Source organism: Aquarana catesbeiana, linkage group LG02 (assembly GCF_042186555.1).
Source record: "Aquarana catesbeiana isolate 2022-GZ linkage group LG02, ASM4218655v1, whole genome shotgun sequence".
NCBI lineage: Eukaryota > Metazoa > Chordata > Amphibia > Anura > Ranidae > Aquarana > Aquarana catesbeiana.
The window spans coordinates 462,488,208-462,513,604 of record NC_133325.1 but is presented as its reverse complement, the minus strand read 5'-3'; the positions used below and the strand labels follow the sequence as shown (position 1 = coordinate 462,513,604).

Below are 25,397 nucleotides of genomic sequence, written 5' to 3'. Positions count from 1 at the left end.
TGTTAGGAGAGAGGTATTCAGTCTCCATGTCGGTTGCTTTGGTGGTGGGTTTAGTAGGTCCATCGACAGGGAAATAGGGGAATGGTCGGAGATCGTTTGATTACCTATATGGGCTCCCTTTACCAGGGGAAGGCCTCTCTGTGAAATGAACAGGTAATCTATTCTCGCATATCTAGTATGTGGAGTAGAAAAAAAGGTAAAATCTCTGTCCTCCGGGTGGAGAAAGCGCCATGTGTCAACCAGCTGGAGGGATTGGAGAAGGGCTTTGAGTCTTTTGAGTATTCTGTATGTAATATAGGTTTTCCCGTTAGATGTGTCCGCTAGTGGGTTAAGCGGGACATTAAAGTCCCCTCCCAAAATCAAACATCCCGTGGCAAATCCCTGCAGTTCCCGCACAATTCGCTGACAGAACGTGATATGTGCCCTATTCGGGAAGTACACGTTTGCCAAGGTCACTGGGGTGCCTCCTAAAGATCCCTTTAGGAAAATGAACCTGCCTTCGGGGTCAGAAAGTTGTTCATTCAACTCTAAAGGCGTGTTTTTGCTAATTAGTATGGAAACTCCCTTAGACCTGGACTCGTTATTAGTAGCATGGAACGCCCTCGTGAAATGTGAATTTGTAAGTTTAGGGACATGATGTGTCTTAAAGTGCATTTCTTGCAAATACACAATTTGCGGCCTACCTTTTTGCAGTTCCCTCAAGAGGGTAGTGCGCCGTTCAGGTATATTTAGTCCTCTGATGTTGTGGGAGATCACCAAAGGATTTTTTCCCAGTGAAGAAGAAAGAGAGAGAGAGAAAGAGAGGGAGAGAAAGAGAGAGAGGATTAAGTAGATAAGGTGAGGAAATATTGAGGGAGCAAATAAAATACTGGTGGTCCCCTCACTAGGGAGTGTACCCACCACCCCAGGGGGAACTCACTGGGTAGAATAGTGTGCCCCGTGTCCTGTGGCAAGGGCACAGGGTCACTCTGTGGGGGAAGAGGGAGTCGTCAACGACCAGGTGGCGACCCAATAATAACTTACGTTAGTGTTTAGCACTAGGTAATAGAGATATCTCAGTTGTGTCACACACAGCCTTAATGTGTTTAACTCAATAAAAACAAAAAACTGAACCCGCATATCAAGAGCAGGGCACATTCATTAATTTCTGTGATAAGACCCCCCGTGAACCGACATTATATTTCAGGTGGTGCTCCAGGGGAGCCGTCCACTGTCTCGGAAAGTCAATCCCTATATTTTGTATAAAGCAACAATCCGTCACTAAGTATCTAATGAGAGCAGTCAAGGCAGACCGGACGGATACACTATAGGGCTGCACATCAGTGTAGAAGGCTTCGTTCTTGTGAGTGGAAGGACTTGTTGGGAGCAGTTATGTCTGTTCCATGTAGGATCTGTAGGGTGCAAAAGATCTGCAGAGTACAACTGTATTAGAGATCAGTAACATCACCGACTTGGACTAAAAATAAAAATAAATTGAGGTACAGGTAGCGATTTATTCAGCCTCCTGGTGTCTGGCATCAGCTTGTCTCCTTGGGGTGCCCAATTTGGAGTTTCCACTTCTGCCATATTTTGATTTCTTCGACAGCCTTTTGTCAGGTGTGGAGAGAGGTGAGTTCGGTGGGCTTCTTTCTATTGACGTCTGTAGAAAATCAGCGTACCACTCTGGTAAGTCAATCTGGTCAATATCCAGTGCATTACAGAATTCTGGAAGGTCAGCAGGAGTGCGCAGGATGTGCTGGTGACCATTATATGAGACCATTGGGGCAAAGGGGAATCGCCAAGTGTATCTGAGATCTTTTTCCCGTAGTTTCTCCAGCAGAGGGCGCAAAGCACGCCGATTTTGCAGGGTTATCTGAGATAAGTCCTGAAATAACATGATCGTTGCTCCATTAAAGACAATTCTCTCATTTCTCCTTGCTTTTCGCATTATCTCTTCTTTTAGTACAAAACTCTGCAGGCAACAGATAATATCCCTTGGTGGGGCTGCATCCGGGGCCTCTTGGTCTAAGGGCTCTATGTGCTCTAACAAAATCAATTTCCATGTCCTCAGGTCTGTCTAGTAGGCTATTGAAAACCCTCTGGAGGGCTGGGGTTATTTGATCGTGTTCGACAGATTCTGGGATCCCCTCACCCTAATATTACACCTCCTGCCCCTGTTATCGAGGTCTTCGATGTGTCTATTCATGGCTATTAGATGTTGGGACTGCGTCAGTGAGGCCCTCTCCAGTCTGCATATGGCCTTGTCCCTGTGTCTTCCTGCAGCTTCAACTGCCGTCATTTTCTCATTGATAACCAGCATGCTAGTCTTCAGATCAGTAATAGCAGCCGAAAATGTGGCTTTAATGTCTGCAGCAATCATTGACATGTCTGCATATGTTAAGGGGTGGTCTGGCCTGGACTTACCCCTGCCTGAGTCCTCAGGAGCCGACTTAGAGTCCTCACTGTACTCTTCCCCATTATGAGCCGGCGCCATCTTAGGTCTCGTCTTGCTGCCGCTTGCAGGCGGTTTGGTTTTAAAGATATCCGCTATGTTTGTAGTCGGGTGGGACACCGATCCACGTCTCGGGCGAGATTGAGGTGTGGAATAAAGCTTCCTGCCCGGCATCTGGTAGCTCATGGTCGGGTATTAGGTTGCAAACGGTTGTGTGTGCTGAGGAGCTCTGTTAGTGTGCGGCCATCCTCTTCACGCGCCAAGCCATGCCCCCCGGGCAATTTTGTGAGCATTTCAGAGACTTGGCTTAACAGCTCTCATGATTGGCTGGCAGCCATTCAGGGGTATTCCCTATGTCGCAGAGATAGGGAGGGTAAAAAAGGGGGAGGGGTATGCCTGTACATCAAGAATGATGTACAAGTGAATGTGAGGGACAACATCACTAATGGAGCAAGGGAGGAGGTGGAATCCTTATGGGTAGAGCTTTAAAGGGAGGAAACCAAGGGGAAAGTAATAGTGGGAGTATGCAATAGGCCCCCGAACCAGAGGGAGGAGGGGGAGGCGGACCTCCGATCACAGTTTAGAATGGCGGCAAGGATGGGAAGTGTCATTATAATGGGGGATTTTAATTATTCAGATATAGACTGGGAGGAAGGAACCGCGCATTTGTCTAAGGTTCGTCATTTCTTAAATATCTAGGAAACTATATAGGACAATTTCATGGGTCAGATGGTAAATGCACAAACAAGAAACAATGCATTACTAGATTTGCTAATTACTAACAATACAGAAATGATCACGGATGTGGAAATACAGGACAATTTAGGAAACAGCGACCACAGATCAATTTGTTTCAGTATAAATCACAGAAATAGGAAACTCAAGAGTAATACAAAGACACTGAATTTCAAAAGAGCCAACTTACCTAAACTGCGCTCTTTGCTAGAAGATATTAAATGGGATAAAATCCTAGGAACAAAGAACACGGAGGAAAAATGGGAGTGCTTTAAGAGCATATTAAATAAAGATATTGGACAGTGCATTCCAATTTGAAATAAATTTAAAAGAGCTAATAAAAATAATGGGTGTCTTAACTCCAATGTAAAAATGCATATAAAAGCAAAGGAAAAGGCCTTCAAAAAATACAAGGCTGAGGGGTCATTGCCAGCATTCCAACTTTACAAAGAATGCAATAAGAATTGTAAGGGTTAAATCAGGGCGGCTAAGATAGAACATGAAAGGCACGTAGCGGAGAAGAGTAAAAAATAGCCCAAGAAATTCTTTAAGTGTATAAATAGTAAGAAAGGGAGGCCAGAACATATTGACCCCATAAGGGTTGACAAAGGGAATCTGGTTACAAAAGACGAAGAGATGGCGAAGGTTTTGAATATATTCTTCTTCTCAGTCTGTACAGGGGAAATGGGGGGAGATATAGTAATATTAATCTTCATAACACGTCACAGGTAGCACTCTCATGGCTAACAGAGGACAGAATTAGAAATAGACTTGCAAAACTTAACATAAAAAAGTCACCAGGACCAGATGACTTACACCTGAGGGTCCTTAGGGAACTCAGTCAAGTGATAGTCAGACCATTGTTCCTAATTTTTATGGACAGTTTACTGACTGGAATGGTATCAACTGATTAGAGAAAAGCCAATGTAGCACCAATATTTAAAAAAGGGCTGAGATATATCCCTGGGAACTACAGGCCAGTTAGCCTAACATCAATAGTCTGCAAGCTATTGGAGGGGATTATAAGGGACTATATACAAGATTTCAGTAATGAAAACAGTATCATTAGCATTAATCAGCATGGATTCATGAAGAATCCTTCTTGCCAGACCAATCTATTAACCTTCTACGAAGAAGTGAGCTGCCATCTAAATAAATGAAGGCCTGTGGATGTGGTGTATCTGGATTTTGCAAAGGCATTCGATACAGTTCCCCACAATCGTTTACTGTATAAACTAAGGTCCGTCGGCATGGACCATAGGGTGAGTACATGGATTGAAAACTGGCTACAGGGGCGAGTCCAAAGGGTGGTGATAAATGGGTACTTTGAATGGTCTGGTGTGGAAAGTGTGGTCCCCCAGGGTTCTGTCCTGGGAGCAATCCTATTTAATTTATTCATAAATGATCTGGAGGATGGTATAAACGGCTCAATCTCAGTATTTGCAGATGATACAAAGCTAAGCAGGGCAATAACTTCTACGCAGGATGTGGAAACCTTGCAAGAAGATCTAAACAAATTATTGGGGTGGGCAACTACATGGCAAAAGCGGTTTAATGTTGAAAAATGTAAAGTAATGCATTTGGGTGCCAAAAATATGAATGCAATTTACTCTCTGGGGGGAGAACCTCTGGGTGAATCTAGGATGGAAAAGGACCTGGGGGTCCTAGTAGATGATAAGCTCAGCAATGGCATGCAAGCAAAGCCAACAGAATATTAGCATACATTAAAAAGGGGATTCACTCCAGAGATAAAACAATAATTCTCCCACTCTACAAGACTCTGGTCCAACCGCACCTGGAGTATGCTGTCCAATTCTGGGCACCAGTCCTCAGGAGGGATGTACTGGAACTGGAGAGGGTTCAGAGAAGGGTAACAAAGCTAATTAAGGGACTGGAGGATCTCAGCTATGGGGAAACAAGCATTAAAGTTATTCTCTCTGGAGAGGAGACGCTTGAGATATGATATCAATGTGCAAATACCATACTGGTGACCCTAGGATAGGGAACAAACTTTTCAGTGAAAGGGAAATTATAAAGACACGCGGCCATCCGCTAAAATGAGAAGAGAACCAGTTTAACCTTGAACTGCATAGAGGGTTCTTTACTGTAAGAGCGGTAAGGATGTGGAATTCCCTTCCACAAGTAGTTGGTATCAGTGGGGAGCATCGATAGTTTAAAAAACTATTAGATGGGTATACCTTAACGACCACAACATACAGGGATATACAATGTACAATTAACATATAAGCACACACACAGATTGGACTGGATGGACTTGTGTCTTTTTTCAACTATATAACTATGTAACTATGTACATTAATCCTTAAACATATATTAAAATGTAATGGGTGATTTATTTCATCAGTGTACATCGAAAACAATATTAGTTTGATATAGACATAATTTTAAGTCAGGCTATTGCATTCAATAATATGCTTTATACATTTTAATGTTGAATATGAAGTCTGAGGATTTTTACTTACATACCTATACAATGAGGAACATAAGTCAATGGAAATTATCTTCTGCATTGCATAACATTAAAAACAAAACTATTATTCAATACGGTGGGTTAAAGGTTAAATGCTTTTCTTATTAGATATGCCTAGCATGAAATGATAACGCTGCATTTCCAGTAAAAATGAAACTAGGGAATAGTTATGAACACTATCACACAAATGTCTGTTGGTTGTGTAAGATGTGAAGATCTACCCTTTTTTTGTATGTTTTTTAATACAATTAAACCTTGTGTGCCCTCCAAATGATATCAGTGCAGCACAAATCTTATTTCAAACTCACTTTTGTCAAATCATTTTCATTCATTTCCTTAGTGCCTTAATGTACCTAGTCTTAAAACAATGGTATACTATGTCATAGTTTACAGTACACCAGAACTATCTGGCCCTAATTATGTGTTTCATCTTAGCAGGGGTGACTTGTGGCTTCACAATGTCTGCAGACGTGCATAAAGTTGTATAAATCCAAAGTGTAGTTCCCATTGTCTACTACAATTAAATGAGAAATATAGCCAAAGCTACTTGGCTATATGTCTCCCAAGGATAACAGAAGGGCAGTTCACTCTGCCCTCCTGTGATCTGTTTTTTTTAGAGCCAGTCCATATACTGCGGCTCCCACCCCTCCACAGCCCAGCATTCCAGTGAGCACTGGAGGGGACGAGCAGGGAGCTGGTGATTGACAGTCACCAGCTCTCTGCTCACTGAAGACTGAGAACTGAGTGATCAGTGGTCTTTGATAACTCAGTTCTCAGTCTTAGAAGTGACAGGGGACAGATGCAGCACTGGACTGATGCTGCATCCACCTAGATGACTCTAAACTTTTTTTTTTAAGTACCCTATATTACATTCATGTTTACTGCGCTTGTGGTGTATTCTATGATCCTTGGGAACCCATGGGTAATTTTCATTGTGCATTATTTATATTACCTGAGCGGATATGTAATAAAAAAATAAAAGGTTTCCCTTTTTTAGAGGATTCTTTTTTATTGGCGGTGTGATATTCCCTTAGTTGGTTTTTTAATGGTCAAACCAGCAGAATAATAGACCAATGCACACCTTAATCCAGATTCCAGAGAATCATTTTTTTCAAAACCTTGGTATATGACAGCACTTCTCCACAAAATATCTTGGCAAATTTCATACAAAAGTGATTACTTATGTGTATGCATTTTTTGTGCAAAATGTTTTAAGGCACTTTTTGGCAAACTGTTTTCACTTACCAATGTTTAAAACAAATTTCTCAGAATCCTGATACACTGATCTTTCTTTATATGTATCAGTGTTGGGCTGATGCTTTGTTAGGCCCAGGTTTCCAGCTGGTACTAGTAAGGAAGTACAACGTAAGTCTCTTCCCTATGTGGTAGCAGTCATCTAACCAAGGAACATACTGCAGAGGAAGAGTTAAATCTTGTTGGGTAATGCTAAGCACATTAATTCCTTAAAGTGGATGTAAACCCTCACATATACCCAGTGAACTGAACAGCCTCAAATGATACACAGAGATGAAACAAATCTCCCTACATAAGTTGTACATGTATATCTGCTGTCTTCAGCTTTCTATATTCTTTAGAATGTGCACATCGTGTTAGAAATCTTTCTTCCTGTTTCAGCAGTGGGAGTGGAGTCTGGGCATACACTGTGTGTGAGCTGATTGGATAAAAGGCACAAACCCCCTCTCCACATAGGCAGAGGAACAAAGAAACTTACAAATGTGCTGTGAATTGACCAGCTCTCTGCTTATATGTCTCCAAAGCTGGATATATACTATACAATTTTCTTTAGATTTTTTCCTTCAGATTTACCAAAACCATATAATATGAGGTCAGGCTTAAACACTTTCAATTTGTATATGATTGGGAAGGCCCTTGCACTGCATAGTTGAAGGTAAATCTAAAGGCAATCTAACAACAGAAGTTGTATAGTGTGTATCAAACTTTAGTTACCTCCCCGAGACAAAATTCCATCTGCTTTTATTTCCTGTGTTGGAGAACTTGTCAGAAATTTTTATTCTGATAACAGAGGAATGGAGCAGCAGAAAGACATGGGACCTAGGGCTTTGGAGAGAGATAAGTAACCACTACAGATATATATGCCCAGGTTAGATTTCATAAATTGGGTTTACATCCACTTTAAACATACTGTATATTAAAATGTAGTGGGTGTACATCAGTGCATATTATAATGTAGCGGGTGTACATCAGTGTATTTTAAAATGTAGTGGGTGTACATCAGTGTATATTAATATATAGGGGGATGTACATCAGTGTACATTGAAAACAATTTTTATTTTTTTTATGCAGAAAAAAAGTTTTATTAGAGAAAGCATAAAATAACAATGCACATTGAAAATAATATTAGTTTGGTATGGACATAATTTAAAAAGTATTTCTAAGTTTATACAGTTTAGTCTTGAATATGAAGTCTAAGGATTTTTACTTATACAATTAGAAACATAAGTCAATGGAAAATATTTTCTGCATTACATAAGTGGCAGTAACATTCAAAACTAAATATTAATCAATACTGTGGGTTAAAGGTTAAATGCTTTTGTTATTAGATACTAACGTAATAATAAAGTTGCATTTTCACTAAATCCCTAAAAATGAAACTAGTGATTAGTTATAAACAAACTTTAAAAACGTCTGTTCGCTGTGTCAGATGTACAGATCTAATCCTTTTGATTTTTTTTTTTACATAAAATAAAATCTTGTGGGTCTATGAGCCCCATGGTCCAAAGGAGGTACTAGGAAGAGTTGGTCTCCCCATCCTCTCCTTCCTTCCACTGTGTTTCACCCAACCCTCTTCTGTTTGCCCCCCCACTAAGCCTCCCCCTCATCCCCCCCCCCCCATCCTTCCCATTATCTCCATCTACCTTATCTTATTTTTGTTCCCTAACACCCTATTAATAAACATTGATATGGACCTTCCTGAGAGATTGGAAAGGACGGTCTACTGATATTAATTCTTCTGCTTTAGAAGCTGCTTTGTGTGTGGTTTATGATAGCCTGTCCTAGATGACACTGGTATTTACTATTTTTGATGGAATGTACAGTATCTCACAAAAGTGAGTACACCCCTCACATTTTTGTAAATATTTTATTAGATCTTGTCATATGACAAAACTAAAGAAATGACACTTTGCTACAATGTAAAGTAGTGAGTGTATAGCTTGTATAACAGTGTAAATTTGCCATCCCCTCAAAATAACTCAACACACAGCCATTAATGTCTAAACCGCTGCCAACAAAAGTGAGTACACCCCCAAGTGAAAATGTCCAAATTGGGCCCAAAGTGTAAATATTTTGTGTGGCCACCATTATTTTCCAGCACTGCCTTAACCTCTTGGACATGGAGTTCACCAGAGCTTCACAGGTTGCCACTGGAGTCCTCTTCCACTCCTTCATGACAACATCACAGAGCTGGTGAATGTTAGAGACTTTGAGCTCCACCACCTTCCATTTGAGGATGCCCCACAGATGCTCAATAGGATTTAGGTCTGAAGACGTGCTTGGCAGTCCATCACCTTTACCCTCAGCTTCTTAAGCAAGGCAGCGGTCATCTTGGAGGTGTGTTTGGGGTCATTATCATGTTGGAATACTGCCCTGCGGCACAGTCTCCGAAGGGAGGAGATCATGCTCTGCTTCAGTATGTCACAGTACATGTTGGCATTCATGGTTCCCTCAATGAACTGTAGCTCCCCATTGCCGGAAGCACTCACGCACCCCCAGACCATGACACTCCCACCAACATGCTTAACTGTAGGCAAGGCACACTTGTCTTTGTGTTCCTCACCTGGTTGCAGCCACACACGCTTGACACCATCTGAACCAAATAAGTTTGTCTTGGTCTCATCAGACCACAGGACATGGTTCCAGTAATCCATGTCCTTAGTCTACTTGTCTTCAGTAAACTGTTTGTTTGCAGGCTTTCTTGTGCATCATCTTTAGAAGAGGCATCCTTCTGGGATGACAGCCATGCAGACCAATTTAATGCAGTGTACGGGATATGGTCTGAGCACTGACAGGCTGACCCCCCCACCCCTTCAACCTCTGCAACAATCCTGGCAGCACTCATACGTCTATTTCCCAAAGACATCCTCTGGAAATGACGCTGAACACGTGCACTCAACTTCTTTGGTCGACCATGACGAGGCCTGTTCTGAGTGGAACCTGTCCTGTTAAACCACTGTATGGACTTGGCCATCCTGCTGCAGCTCAGTTTCAGGGTCTTTGCAGTCTTCTTATAGCTCAGGCCATCTTTATGTAGAGCAACAATTCTTTTTTTCAGATCCTCAGAGTTATTTGCCATGAGGTACCATGTTGAACTTCCAGTGATCAGTATGAGAGCGTGCGAACGATAACACCAAATTTAACACACCTGCTCCCCATTCACACCTAGGGCATTGTAACAACTCACTTTTGTTGCCAGCAGTTTAGACATTAATGGCTGTGTGTTGTGTGAGAGAGAGCGAGAGAGAGAGAGACTGACTTAATAGATCAGAATCACAACATAAGGCATTATTGGCATTCCAGGGAGCAAAAAAACTTTTTTTTGCCAAAGAATTGCTATAGATACATTAAGATTTATTATCTCTATAGAGGTTTGCTGCTAAGTGAATATAACAGGGCATTCAAGTGGTTAATTGTTTGTCTTGCTAAACAGGATACTTCTTGGTTATTTAGATCTCATGGCCTGACACTTGATTGCTGAAGGAGCTGAAGACTTCTTCATGCAGCTGACTCTAACCCAACAGAGAATTCACAGGTGGTGCCACAGGTGAGAAAGGGAATTGCAAGGGGCCAAATGTTTGTGTAGCTAACCAGGATACCTCTTGGTTATTTAGATACATCTCATGGCCAGCACTTGATTGCTGAAGGAGCTTAAGAAGACTGCTTCATGCAGCTGTCTCTAATCCAACAGAGAATTCACAGGTGGTGCCACAGGTAAGAAAGGCAATTACTCTTTAGTACGATGTGGTTCTGAATGCTTTTTTTTAGGCTTAGCAAAGTAAAGCCCATAAAGGCCTAAGCAAATGGGATTTTCTTGGCCTTGGAGAGAGCATAGAGCATCTACTGTATAAAGATGTCAAAGAGACTGAGAAGAAGTAACTGAGTTAGAGGGTACTAGAGTGGAAAGCATAGGAAGAGCATTGAGTAGATATGATGGAAAACCAGATGAGGAGAAACTGACAGAACTTTTAACCATTTTGCCGCCCGCCATATAGCAGAATGACGGCGGCAAAGTGGTTGTGATATCCTGACCGGACGTCATATGACGTGATCAGGATATCACAGCCGGCGCTCACAGCATGGCGATCGGAGGTGCTGTATGTCAGTCTGACACATTTTAACTCCGATCGTGGTAAGAGGCTTCTTAACACGTGATCAGCTGTGACTAATCACAGCTGATCACAGCGTGAACAGGAATTGCCGGTAAATGGCATTCCTCGGTTCACGCTGACAGAGAGAGCCGATCAGGGGCTCTCCCTGTCAGAAGGGGGGTCTGTGCTGATAATCAGCACATTGATTATCAGCACAGCGCCCATCAAAAGGTGCCAATCAGTGCCCAACACCTGCCAGCCTGTCCCCATAATAAATACCTGTCTGTGCCCACAACAGTGCCAATCAGTAATGCCGGTCAGTGCCCCATCAAAGTGCCAATCAGATCCACTCAGTAATGCCTGTCAGTAGCTCCTCATCAGTGCTGACTATCCAGTGCCACCTATCAGTGCCCATCAGTGCCACCTATCAGTACCGTCAGTGCCACCTATCAGTGCTGCCTATCAGTGCCCATCAGTTTTTTTTTTTTTGATGGTCTTTTTTCATTCATTAAAAAATGCAGAGGTGATCAAATACCACCAAAAGAAAGCTCTATTTGTGCGAAGGAAGTGATAAAAATTTTGTTTGGTTACAGTGTTGCATGACCGCGCAACTGTCATTTAAAGTGCAACAGCGCTGAAAGCTTAAAATTGTCCTGGGAAGGAAGTGGGGAAAGTGCCTGGTATGGAAGTCGTTAAATAATTCACTTCAAATTCCATGTCTTTCACCAGGACTTCTTTTTAAAGTCCCTTTTTGCCTTTTTGCTAGCATAGCCCCATGAAAGACATGGAGTTTATAAAGAATTGCAGAAGACCAGAGACTGTATTCCGAGAGTGTCAATCCCATATGTTCTCTGCTGCTCTCATTGGTCCTTCCTGCCTACCTCCATAGCACTAATGTGTCCTGTAGTGCATGGAGATCAACTAGAGGAACCGCTGAGCGCAGAGAATTCTAGCTGCTTAGTCCAGTTCCTAACAGGTAAGCATAGGACATAGTATTATTGTATAAACCAAAATGTTAGCGATTTATACAATTATGCTGCATGTTAATTTTTGTTGTTTAGGTATAAAGCATGTCACCTTTGAAACAAGTTGGGGTGTGTTTTTATGTTAGTCTGTGTGCTGCTGGGGGAAATTCATTCCTCCCTTTCTTCTGCTGACCATTGTCATTAGGAAAGAAAGAGAGAAAATCTAAAATTTGAAAGTTGGGACCAGCCAGAACAAGAGCTAAGGTTAAAGAAGTTTAGGTGGCAACTGTCTAATGGGGCGTACACACGGTCGGACTTTTCAGCTATAAAAGTCCGACAGCCTGTCCGACAGACTTTCGATGGACTTTTGGCGGACTTTCTAACGCCCGGACTTGCCCACATAGGATCACACCAAAGTCCGACGGATTCATACGTGATGACGTACACCGGACTAAAATAAGGAAGTTGATAGCCAGTAGCCAATAGCTGCCCTAGCATCGGTTTTTGTCCCTCGGACTAGCATACAGACGAGCGGATTTCTGGGTTCGGCGGAGTTACGACGTAACTGGGGCTCTTCGAAACGCTTTTCTCCTGGCAGGAGAAAGCAGCTGTAAAAACGCGCCTAAGCTGCATTTTTCAAATGTGTTTAGGTGCCGTTGGTTGTCGGGGTCTGCGGGCGGGGGGCTTATCGGAATCCGGGAGCCACCTTTAATAAGAGGGCCCCCAGATCCCGGCCCCCCCCACCCTATGTGAATGAGTATGGGGTACATGGTACCCCTACCCATTCACCTAGGGAAAAAGCGTCAATAATAAAACACACTACACAGGTTTTTAAAATAATTTATTAAACAGCTCCGGGGGGGTCTTCCTCCGGCTTCGGGGGTTCCTCCGGTTCCTCTTCTCCCGGTGTCCGGTTGGTTCTTCTCCGCTCTCTTCTCCCAGTGTTCCAGTTCTTCGGCCGGCTCCTCTGCTGTCTTCAGGTAGCTCTCTTGCCAGCAGAGGTCCGGGCTTCTGGGCTTCTTGGCTTCTTCCCTCTTCTCTTCTCCAGATGTTGACACGATGCTCTCTCCGGCTGGACTGCTCTCTGAGGGCTCCGTTGTGACTTATATAGGCGGAGACCCCGCCCCCTAATGATGTCACAGTCCCTGGGCATGCTGGGACTGTGACGTTTTAGGGGGCGTGGTCAACATCGCCCGGTGACCACGCCCCCTAAAATGTCACAGTCCCAGCATGCCCAGGGACTGTGACATCATTAGGGGGCGGGGTCTCCGCCTATATAAGTCACAACGGAGCCCTCAGAGAGCAGTCCAGCCGGAGAGAGCGTCGTGTCAACATCTGGAGAAGAGAAGAGGGAAGAAGCCAAGAAGCCCAGAAGTCCGGACCTCTGCTGGCAAGAGAGCTACTGTACCTGAAGACAGCAGAGGAGCCGGCCGAAGAACTGGAACACCGGGAGAAGAACCAACCGGACGCCGGGAGAAGAGGAACCGGAGGAACCCCCGAAGCCGGAGGAAGACCCCCCCGGAGCTGTTTAATAAATTATTTTAAAACCTGTGTAGTGTGTTTTATTATTGACACTTTTTCCCTAGGTGAATGGGTAGGGGTACCATGTACCCCATACTCATTCACATAGGGTGGGGGGGCGGGATCTGGGGGCCCTCTTATCAAAGGGGGCTCCCGGATTCCGATAAGCCCCCCGTCCGCAGACCCCAACAACCAACGGCCAGGGTTGTCGGGAAGAGGCCCTTGTCCTCATCAACATGGGGACAAGGTGCTTTGGGGTGGGGGGCCCCGCAGGGCGCCCCCCTCCCCCAAAGCATCCCCCCATGTTGAGGGCATGCGGCCTGGTACGGTTTAGGAGGGGGGGGGCGCTCGCTCATCCCCACCCCCTTTCCTGACCGGCCGGGCTGCGTGCTCGGATTGGGGTCTGGTATGGATTTTAGGGGGGACCCTACGCCGTTTTTTCGGCGTAGGGGGTTCCCCTTTATAATCCATACCAGACCTAAGGGCCTGGTATGCCCCGCGCTCACCGCAATAGGAAAATCTGTTTTTCCTATTGCAGCGAGCGCGAGATGCAATACCCTGCCCTCGCGTCGTATCTGGTCCGTCGGACCAGCATACACACGAGCGGGCTTTCCGTTGGACCAGCACACAAACGAGCGGACTTTCCGCCCGAAACTGAGTCCGGCGGATAAATTTAAAACAGGTTTCAAATCTTGGTCCGGCGGACTTTGGGGAAAAAGTCCGCCGGAAAAGTCCGCTGGCGCCTACACACGGGCGGATTGTCCGGCACACTCTGGTCCGCCGGACCAAGTCCGCCAGAAAGTCCGACCGTGTGTACGCGGCATAAGCGTTCTTGTAATTCATTTATCTTCTTGAACTTCAGTAACTGCCTGCCAGGGTTGCCAACCTCCCGAAGTGAAATTTATGACACCAAAAATTTACTGACAGAGCTAATTTTTTACTGACATGCCACATAAAATTTACTGTTAAGAGCCACATTTTTTACTGACAGTTCAAAAAAGTACCAAAATTACAGTTTTTAGTGCAAATCTCAATATTTAAGCTACAAACCTGTAGCTAGTGTTATTAGCAATCTTAAGGTATAACAAAAGGCAAAAAAGTTCCTCCTTTCATCAGAGTTTGCAGGGTTCCCCTTTACAGTGCAAGAGGGAACTCTGTGGACCCGGATTTAAAAGGGAACACTGTGGACTCTGGGGTAAAGGAGACCTCTGATGTAAAACCTCTGTTGTAAGGGGGATGCTGTGGACTCTGGTGTAAAGGGAAATTCTGATGTAAAGGGGTCTCTTGTAACCAGAGCCCCCTCTTACACAAGAGTCCAGTCCACAGAGCTTCCCATTACATCACAGTCCACAGGGTTCCCCCTTACATCAGACTCCACAGAGTTCCCTTTTTAATTACAGTCCATAAAGTTCTCCCTTACATCACAGTCTACAGAGTTCCCCTTTACGTCAGAGTCCGGGGACCACTGTGGAGAGCCCTGCAAACTGTGATGCAAAGTGGAACTCTGGTGGCTCTGGTCACAAGAGCCCCCCCCTTGCACAAAAGTCCACAGAGTTCCCCCTTACTTCAGAGTCTGCAGGATTCCCCCCTACAGTGCAAGTGGGAACTCTGTGGACCCTGATTAAAAGAGGAACTCTAGTGTAAAAGGGAACACTACAGATCATGATGTAAGGGGGAATGCTGCAGACTCTGGTGTAAAGGGGAACTCTAATGTAAGGTGGTCTCTGGTCCCTAGTGCCCCTTTACATTAGAGACTGCAGCATTTCCCATTACATCAAAGTTTCCATTTACATTAGAGTCTGCAGAGTTTCCCTTTACATCAGTGTCTGCAGAGTTCCCCTTTACATCAGGGTCCGCAGAGTTCCCCTTTACATCAGGGTCCACAGAGTTCCCCTTTACATCAGGGTCCGCAGAGTTCCCCTTTACATCAGGGTCCACAGAGTTCCCCTTTACATCAGGGTCCGCAGAGTTCCCCTTTACATCAGGGTCCGCAGAGTTCCTCTTTACATCAGGGTCCACAGAGTTCCCCCTTGGACTGTAAGGAGAAATTCTGCAGACTCTGATGTAAAGAGGAACTCTGAGGACTCTGATGAAAAGGAGAACTCTGCGGACCCTGATGTAAAGGGGAACCCAGAGGACCCTGATGTAAAGGGGAACTCTGCAGACTCTGATGTAAAGGGGAACTCTGCAGACTCTGATGTAAAGGGGAACTCTGAGGATTCTGATGTAAAGGGGAACTCTGAGGACTCTGATGTAAAGGGGGAATGCCTGGAACTCTGATGTGGGGGGAGGGACTCTGGTGACCACAGACCACTTTCAGCAGAGTGAATAAACTAAGGAAAGGGGGTTACTGATGTATTGTTTTCAATAGCCATTGTTCATGTCTGAGCTTCCTGTCACTCATAGCAAAACATTTGTCACTCAAAAAAGTACATGAGCTACTTTTCAGGCAGAATTTAGTGGTTTTGTCCCGTATACTTCAATGGAAATGCTTAAAAAAGTGTGACATGAGCTTTTTTTTTTTAGCTTTTTTGCAAGCATTTAGTTGCACGTTTTCTGCTCAAACAGCAGCTCTCTGCCCCTTTTTTCGGCACCACTCCACACCTTTTAGTTTAAAAACACCTGACAAAAGCTGCAAAAACATGCAATTCTGCTAAAAAAAAAGCTCAAAAGTGCGTGAAAACGCTTGAAAACGTGATGCTTAGGTGTGAATGTAGCCTTACAGGTTCTTAAGGAAAATCAATAAATGCACATTTTTTTAACCAGTAAAAAAATGAACTTATCCTTCAAAGTAGGAATTTGGGTCCTGCTCAAGAAAAATCAAAATGGTTCCCTTATAGAAATATCTATAGATATGAATACTATATAAAAATGCAAGTGTAATCGTGTAGAAAGATCTGGATGGCCGCACACCAGGATAGGCAGATAAAATCTTTTTTATTCAAAACATGGAATAATAAAGTACATGACACCGCTGGAGTGGTACAGCTTAGCCGCTAAAGCGTTTCACGCTCGTACAGAGCACTTACTCATATGAGTAAGCACGTTGTACGAGCGTGAAACGCGTTAGCGGCTAAACTGTACCACTCCAGCGGTGTCATGTACTTTATTATTCCATGTTTTGAATAAAGAAGATTTTGTCTGCCTATCCCGGTGTGCGGCCGTCCAGATCTTTCTACACGATTACACTTGTACCAGCAATTGCCAGCACCTGGGGGGTCTCTCTCTTTTCTTTGCTGTGGAGGAAAAGAGATTTCAGCTTGGCTTGTCCGGAGCGATGGTAATTATTCCTATATAAAAATGCACTTGAATAATGAACATACATTTTCCGTCGGCGTAGAAAGAAATACATTTATAAGTGCTACAGGCCCCATCGTTGATTACATTTTTTTTACCTGGGGGCAAATTTGAAAAAAATAAATAAGCATCTAAAATGAATCGTGTTGCATGTTCTATATATTTTCTTTTAATGGTATATGGTCAGTATAGTTGTTCTTGACTACCACCAGCTGCTGTTTGCACAAGCCTTAATGGAGACTTTTCTTTCTAGATGATATCTCTGTGTAATGTAATTGGGTAATTGATTCCCTTTGTGCAGTTGGGAGCACAGGGCTCGAATCCAAAACCTTTCTGCTCCAATTACGCCCACTAAAACTCACTTCTATAAACCAGAGGGCATGTTGTTGCTATTATAGAATGGTTCTAAAGTGGGAATAAAACCAAGCCCCTTACAAGTTAATTTGTCATGCTCAAACAGTCTACACCTTTTTGGAAATCATTATACTAGCAGACGATGGAATTATACCGCTCTGCAAGCATTATATCTTTCCAAGCTAAAAATAGCTGTTAGCCGAAGCTGTCAATAAATATCCTATTTACTATGAAATCAATGAAAGTGGAAAACATAGGCATTAGAAGCAAATCTTACTTAAAACTCACTTTTTTTTACATCATTTTAAATGATTTCTATATTGCAGTAATGTGCCTAGTATCACAACAATGGTGCAGTGTGTCATGGTTTACCATAGGCCAGAAATATCTCCCCCTAGTGAAATGTATAATCTTAGCAGGGAAGACTTATTGAGTCACAGTGAGTGAAGACAGGCATAAGATTCTATATATCTAATAATATTTAAAAAAAAGTCTTTCAAACTTCAGCAGTGCTAAAGGTTTTCAATTAATGCATAAAAGATTAATAGTCTGTGAATCCCAATGAAATCAAGGTTCAAAACCAGTCTTTTGCATATAGCAGTCCATAAATGATTTGTCAGCTGTTTTAAACAATCGACCATTAATGTATCTAGTGCTTTTACTCCCTATAGGAATTGCACTCACCAGATCCACGATCAATTGAAGCCTCTTGTGCCCCGTACACACAAGCGGAAATTCCGCCTGCAAAAGTCCGATGAGAGCTTTTGGTCAGAAAATGCGACCGTGTGTATGCTCCATCAGACTTTTGCTGGCGGAATTCCAGCCAGCAAAAGATTGAGAGCATGTTCTCAATTTTTCAGTCGGAAAAAGTTCCGATCTGAAATTACGATCCTCTGTACCAATTCTGACGTGCAAAATTCCTACGCATGCTCGGAAACAATTTGATGCATGCTCGGAAGCATTGAACTTCATTTTCTCTGCTCGTCATAGTGTTGTACATCAACGCGTTCTTGACGGTCGAAAGTTCAGTGAACTTTTGTGTGACTGTGTGTATGCAAGCCAAGCTTGAGCTGAATTCCGTCGGAAAAACCATCCAAGATTTTTCCGACGGAAATTCCGCTCGTGTGTACGCGGCATAAGTATGTTTAGAGTAATTGTCATCACTGTCAAGCCAACATCCCTCCGACCCTTAGTGGACGATCAGGCGGTATGCAGACAGACGCTCAACGTCCTCTGATTCAACAGGATCCAATCAGCTGGGAGTTTTCCATAATACTTGGGCAAAGAAAGGGAATAGGAAGCCTCATAATGTAAAACTGTAAAGCTTTTTACTATTCAAAAAACCCCCTTCCTTTAATACATTAAACTTACAAACAAAAGTTAAAAATAGAGCATCCAATAAATGATAGCACTGTGCATTCGGTTCTGTTAATCTCACCACCTGTTGGAAAGCTGTGATCGTCCGTGGTGGTTCCCGGGGAGAAACCAGAGCCAAAGACCTGCGTAGCAAGCCATGTGATATACCTAGACGCGTTTCGTGAATCCGTCTTTATCAATAGGCATCTATTCACTAAGGGTCGGAGGGATGTTCGCTTGACAGTGATCGCAACAACCCCATACATACTAAGAGCACTAAATACATTAATGGTCGATCGTTTAAAACAGCTGACGAATCATTTATGGACTGCTATATGCAAAAGACTGGTTTTAAACCTTGATTTCATTGGGATTCACAGACTATTAATCTTTTATGCATTGAAAACCTTTAGTGCTGCTGAACTTTGAAAGACTATTTTTTTAAATTTCATTAGAAGTATAGTTTTGATTGCTTCCTTTTTAGTAATGCTTGTTTATATTATAGCAGCTGCTTTTTTACCATAATTAGCACATTTCCTTAAGTGCCGGATAAGTGATCTTTTGAGAACTTCGTGTCGTTACGATTCTATATAGTCCAAGGTGTTCCTCCCATTGCTACAATTAGGGAAGGCGGCCAGGGGGGGTAGGGGGGTGGGGGGGTGTTGGGGGTTAGGCTGCTGGAGCCTTCTGTGGCTCTTAGGATTCAAGGGATAATTCCCTATGTAAAATATTTATGCTACCCTAGGCAATATGAATTAAATAAAAAACACATCATCTGATAAATAAAGAAAAAAATTTAAAATGTATACGCTCAATCTGTAACCTAAAGCTAAATTCTAAGTAACACATTATTATAAAATATGAATGCAGAATAAAATACCTTCATGCAAATCAGATATTTCTGTATTTCTCTTGGAACCCCTTGAGAAAGATTTCTGTAGATAAGGGTCTTCCTTTTTTAACAGATTCTTCATTTAAGGTGAACTCACACCAAAATTTAGAGCAGACGAAGCGATTCACCACTCCGGCTGCTCTGTGTTTCCCGGCTGCGTTAGGGAACAGTGTGGTGGTTGATTCAACATGTCACATGGCTCCCCATTTTTTTTGTTTTATACGAGCTCTATTTGAAGTGCACAAAAAGTACACTTCCTTAACTGCGCTGCCCGACATTGCAGTACAATTCAGCCCAGTGCACTGCGATAAACTGCAGCATGTCTGCATTTTATTGCAGCGCTAGGCTGTTATGCAGTGTGAATGGCACAAATAGGAAACAATTGTTTCCTGTGTATACCTGCGTTGACAGAGTTTTACCATGCAAACGTCTGTCACCGCATATAGTGTGGATTGGCCCATATTGGAGAAATAATAATCCCTCGATTCAATCCATCAAACCAGAAGAAGAAATGATCACTGTACACCTGAATCCTGATTCCAGAGTATGTGGTTTCTTGAAACCTCGGTATATGATAAAGTTATTCACAAAGAATCTTAATGCCGCGTACAGATTATCGGACATTCCGACAACAAAACTTTTTTTTTCTGACAGATGTTGGCTCAATCTTGTCTTGCATACACACGGTCACACAAATCTTATCGGAAATTCCAAACGTCAAGAAGATGTACAACGAGCCAAGAAAATTTAAGTTCAATAGCCAGTGCAGCTCTTCTGCTTGATTCCGAGCATGCGTGGCATTTTGTGCATCGGAATTGTGTACACACGATCGAAATTTCCGACAAGTTTTGTTGTCGGATAATTTGAGAACCAGCTCTTAAACATTTGTTGTCAGAAATTCCGACAGCAAATGTCTAATGGAGCCTACACAGGCTCGGAATTTCCGACAACAAGCTCACATCGAACATTTGTTGTTCGGAAATTCTGACCGTGTGTACGGGGCACACATTTCCTAAAAAAGTGTCTTTGAATGTTTCAGGGAACACTTGGCCACTCTGGAATCTAGATTTGGCCGTACACTGATCATTTATTATGTCTTTTAGTGTTGTACTACAGCTTTGCTAGGCTTAGGTATTCAGCTGGTACTAGTGCAGATATAAGTCCCTCCCCCCCATGTGGTAGCAGTCGTCTAACCAAGTAAAACAGAGGAAGAATGAAATCTAGCAGGGGAGCTCTAACCATATGAATCCCTTAAACATATATTAAAATATAGTGGGCGATTCAATTAATCAGTGTACACTGAAAACAATATTTGTTTGGTATGGACATAATTTAGTGTATCTGGCTATTTGGTTAAGTAATACAGTTTATTTAGTTTTGCAATCCTGTGACCCAGATTCAGTTGTCAGTGGGCCAAAGCCCATCACAGAACCAATGCAGGCTCTGAAGGGATCCTGACAATAATGTTGGGATCCACCCAGATGCCTGATCTGCAACTGGCTCAACCTCTCAGCATGTCTCTGAGAGCCTGAGACAGTTGGTCTCACCCCCTCCACAGCCCAGCGCTCCAATGAGTGCTGGAAGGGGCAGAACAGAGAGCCGGTGACTGGCAGTCACCGGCTCTCTGCTCAATGAAAATCAAGAATTGAGGGAGCAGCAGTCTATATTTACTCAGTTTGCTGTGTATAGCCAGCGGAGGACAGCTGCAGCATCAGATCCATACTATAGCCATTTAGGTGAGTATGTACAATATATGTTTTTTTTTTCTCCAAAATATTCCCCTCTGCTTATTTTTCCACCTACAATTGAAAATGGCGCATGCTCCTAAACGCTACGATTATGATCGCTGTTTTTTTTCTGTCCAAAAACGCAATTCTGAAAGGGTTTTTTTTTTCTCCCCCGCTGAATTGTTGTTTTCTAACAGGGGGACGCCCCCCCTGCCAGAACACTCCAATCAGTGCTCTCTGCCTTTGGCTGAGAGCACTGATGGGAAGTCGGTCAGCTGCTGGTTTTCCAGCATGCTCGTCCAACAGAAGCTGGCTATACGGGCCAGACCGACATACACGCAGGCCGAATGTCTGCCTTTTTATTGAATCGGAAAATGTCTCCCGACATTCCGCGTGCGTGTACCCGGCTTTAAAGAATATTCTCTGGGCACATTGATGCTGGACTCTGTTTGGACTTTTGGCCAGCCTAAGCCAAGTAAAAATGCACTTAGCTTAGTGAATGAGGTGAAGTTGTGTTGACTTCAATCATACAATTACGTGCAAAATAAAATCCCGTTTTGTTTTTTTTCCTTGTACATAATTGGGCATTGTTTGCAAAGTAAAATCTGCACTCATTCACTAGGATAAGTGACAATTCTCTTTGCAAAGTGCAAATTCACGTTGAAATTTAACACACTGCACACCTTTAGTAAATCAAAACCATTGCTACCATGGTTGGACAAAAGTGTAAAAAGCCACGCTTAATCAATTTTTGTAGGTACATTTTTCTCCTATAAAAAGAGCTTCCTATGCTGCAATTTTGTAAAATGTGCTGTTTAAGAGTATTGTGATTCGCAAGATGCATTATAGATTAACTACATTTGCTATGTTTTTGCATAAAATGGAGATCTGCTTTTGTATGAACATATCAGTTCATACTAGTCACATAAGCAAATTATCAGTGAACATATTGATATTCAGTAATGATCCTTTAGAAAATAACAGACTTATATTAAGCTAAACCCATCCTTCAATGATTCATACCAAGAATAAGTGAACTACTGGTACTTAAAATGATAGGGTGCTCTAATACACAAGCTATGTGATCAGTATGTGGTTTAGTCTTAATCTGAAAAATATTTGGAAAGACACCACTGATTATTATAGTCTAAATTTTCCTTCAGAGTTCCTCTACGTTGTCACAAATAATTACACTTTATGATGTCTTGGTATATCCGATATATGAAAAACGAATGCAACGGGTGAATCAGTCAGTAACACACTAGTCATAGCCAAAAATATCATCTTGAGATTGGCTGACTGCAGCTAGGATTCAGCATAAGTGTTTTAACTGGCTCTTTATGTTTACTGAAAACCACAAGTATTAATATGCCTCACTGGGTTTCTCCAAACGAAACTGTATTAGACACGTGGCTGGACTGTGCTGATATTTTACTGATGTCTTGAATCCAAATCAGAATCAGTAGCAGACATCATGCTTTGGTTCTATTCAGAACAGATTTTTGTAAGGCAAGAATATTTTAGTTCCATCTTAATATACACGACATATACTGTATACAAGACATAACTATATTGAATCCAATTTTCTTGTGTAAAAAGAAATTGCGAAAAGAAAAAAGTAATGATTCCAAAGCACTCTATAGAACAGGGGTGCCCAACCGCTGGTCAGTGGGCCACATGTGGTCCACGGAGCCCTTAGATGTGGGCCGCGACATCCTGCTCTGGGATGATGGGTCGGCAAGCCCAGATCACAGGTTCCTGACCTGCTATCCCAGAGCATCAGTGTTCTAAATGGAGCCGGCGCTAGAGGAGGTAAGGCTGCAGAGGGAGCAGAGCCACATAAGCCGATGCTTCCTGTATAGCGGGGGGAGTGATACCAATGGCACGCCACCTGAGACAGCAACAGCTGGCAATACCTGTAGTAAGAGAGATCCCTGAATCCCTGATTATTATTGTAGATCAGTTTATATTATAAAATCACAGTGTATATATAAGCATATCAGGCTGCTTAAAACCTGCGGATTACCTGCACTGAGCCATAGATTTCTATTACCTGAAGGTTTGGTGCGCTTTCTGAAAGCACACCAAAAATGAATGCAGGAGTTTTGGTGTGCTTTCAGAAAGTGGACCACACCTGCACGATATACTAAAAGTCTATGTTTAAGTTCAGCTAACCCAAAGGGAAACTACAGGTGCAATGCGGGTAAACTGGTAGCACATCAGTGTGAAAGCAGCCTTAGGCCTCTTTCACACGATCGGTCCAATCAGGTCCGCCTGCCCGTTTTTCAGGCGGACCCAATTGGACCCTCCATTCACCTCTATGGAACGGCAGATGTAAATAGACTTGTGTTCGTTTACACCTGCCTACCTCCAATCTCATCCGCTAAAAAAAACATAAGGGGATTTGTCTCCTTCTGTCTGGGCAGATCGGAGGGCCCATAGAGTAGTGCATTTGCAGAGTGGACATGGATCTGGCATCTGCCTTTTTTGCTCATTGTGGCCCGTGACTGGTTACCAAGTTGCTTAAGTGGTCCTTGCTCTTCAAAGGGTTAGGCAACCCTGTTATGGAACATTTGTGAAATATCTACGTGGCATGTATGAAATTTGCCTACAATATATCATTCAGATGTTTAATGTATAGTGAATAATGGTGTAAGATAAGGTGAAAGCCTTGAAAGGTTGACCTTAAAAGATTTGTCTAATGATAAAAAAACAATATGCTTATATGACAAAATGCCAGATCGTTTGTAACAAGAATGAGGTAAAGTTCTGCTGACTTCCACCATCCATTCATGTGCAAACAAAAATGCATTTTTTTTTTCCTTGCATGTGGATGAGTATTTTTTGCAAAGTGATACTTCACTACATTAACCAAACTCTGGGGCAAATTTTCTTGCAAAGTGAACAGCCTATTTGTTTTTAGTAAATCAACCACCAAAGTGCTTACCTACTAGCCTTTTAGGGTAGATTGAGTGGTTACTGTACATATATTTATTTTTAACATCTACTATCTCATGGCAGGTTTGCATTCTCTTTATATCTTGATTTTTGGCAAAATCAAGAGTTAAAGTGATACTAAAGACTTACATTAAAAAAACAAAAACAAACGTTATACTTACCTGCTTTGCACAATGGTTTTGCACAGAGCAGCCCCGATCCTCCTCCTCCTCTTGGATCCCCTGCCAGTGCTCTTGGTTCCTCCCCCTGCTAAGTGCCCCCAAAGCAAGCCACTTGCTATGGGCGCACTCGTGCATGCTTGCTCCCAAGCCCCTGCTCCCTCCTCACTGGCTGTGATCGATTCTCTGAGCCAGTGAGGAGGCAGAGAGCCGAGACAACAGCCACTCTTCTGCACATCATTGGATCGGACTCAGGTAAGTATTGGGGGTGAGCAGCATACTGAAGATTTTTTTACCTTCATGCATAGAATGCATAAAGGTAAAAAGCCTTCAGGCTTTACAACTACTTCAATTATTGCCTATATCCCGGCAAAGTTCCTTTGCCTCACAGATAGGGAAGGCAATATGGCAGCACCTATGCTGTATTTTGGGGTAATGCTGTTTCTGCACTACCTCTCTGAGCATCAATATGAGCTTAATCCAAGTATTTGGGGTATTAACAATGCAGTGCTATTTTTTAAGAGGGAGGGTTAATGAGTACTAGGGACAAGCAGACACATTTTTGCAAAATTACTGATTTTGCAGTAAAATTTCACTGCCACAGAGACTCTCAATTTCACAAATTTTTTTTTTTTTTTGGAGGGGGGGGGGATTTTGCTTGGAGAAATAAAAACCTGTCTTCTTTTTGTAGGGTGATTGTATTTACAGTAGCTTAATTTATTTAATTGCATTTACTTATGCTTTTTTCTTTTCTTGGTGTGTGGTTGATCATTATTTGTACTGTTGCTTTACATTTTTTTAATTCTTCTTTTAAAAAAAAAATCTGTAAAGGAAATGCAAAAAATGGGACCAATAAGGGACTGTTTTTAGCACAAGAACAGATTCAGTATAGTAACCATTTAAAGCCCATCACACCCTTGAAAACTACCAAAAACACCTTAATTTTGTCACCTCCATTGATCCAATGCATTTTGCCAAAATCTCCTAATTTTTGCTGAGATCTCACAATTTCTCTCATTCCCAGTTAGCACAGGTTTTCTTTAACTATAATAAAATAATACAGTTACCAAGTCTTGGTAAGCATTTAAATACAACTCTTTTGGTTATATGGAAAGTGGATATCTTTCTGTATGGTTACTAACAGGCGTGGCTGCCAGGTTCCTATGT

General features: G+C 42.7%; 1 protein-coding gene across 7 annotated transcripts in view; it reads left to right on the top strand.

Moving 5' to 3' along the window:
- Nucleotides 1-25,397, top strand: part of NGF (nerve growth factor) — a 172,254-nt gene that overhangs the window by 102,979 nt on the left and 43,878 nt on the right. For 2 of the 7 annotated variants that reach the window (XM_073615672.1, XM_073615669.1), the window contains one exon: nucleotides 10,526-10,625. The exons of 4 other annotated variants lie outside the window; for them this stretch is intronic. The gene's annotated coding sequence lies outside the window, so the exon portion shown is untranslated. Of the gene's footprint in view, nucleotides 1-10,364; nucleotides 10,459-10,525; nucleotides 10,626-25,397 lie in introns of all 7 variants that reach the window. One more of the 7 variants, XM_073615668.1, reaches the window with a different exon arrangement.